Below are 596 nucleotides of genomic sequence, written 5' to 3' on the forward strand. Positions count from 1 at the left end.
CCTCAGGCGGCCAGGGCGAGACTGGCCAGAGACTGGCCACGCAGCGGTGGCTGCCGGACCGGGGCTCTCACTGCCCTTTGCTGCCCTCGGAATCCAGGGCGCCAGGGGAGTCCAGCGGGAAGATGGACCAAGCGGAGGGCACCCCTCAAACCGAAGTGCTTTTATTAGGATGCTAATAAATGCAGATACAAAACCCCACGTGCACAGAAAAAGAGGAAAACGCCCAGAAACGCTGCGGCAGGTCCGGCGAGTCCGAGGGAAAAGGGCTCCTCCGTGGATACAAAATGTAAACATTTGCCCTGGGGCTTCCCACAGACGGCAGCGTCCACAAGGACTTTTTGGAACAAAGACACGTCTGTCGAGTCTCGAGCAAAGCCTCTACCAGCAAACTCAAACTCGCACACCGGAGGTTAAAGGTCCTAAGGGTCTCTGTGGCAAGAACAAAACGGCTCCCGAGGCGCCGGCCCGCGGGGAAGCAGAGGCCCCGGGGGTCCGTCTCGCGGCCGCCGCGTTCCCTCGGCCTTGACAGAGACCCCGGAACCGTGCGCAGCGCACAGGACCCTCCTCCGGCCTGGAGGGGCGGGACGGGGGGCTTG

Source organism: Carlito syrichta, unplaced genomic scaffold (genome assembly GCF_000164805.1).
Source record: "Carlito syrichta isolate Samal-C Ts95f unplaced genomic scaffold, Tarsius_syrichta-2.0.1 Scaffold304428, whole genome shotgun sequence".
Classification (NCBI taxonomy): Eukaryota; Metazoa; Chordata; class Mammalia; order Primates; family Tarsiidae; genus Carlito; species Carlito syrichta.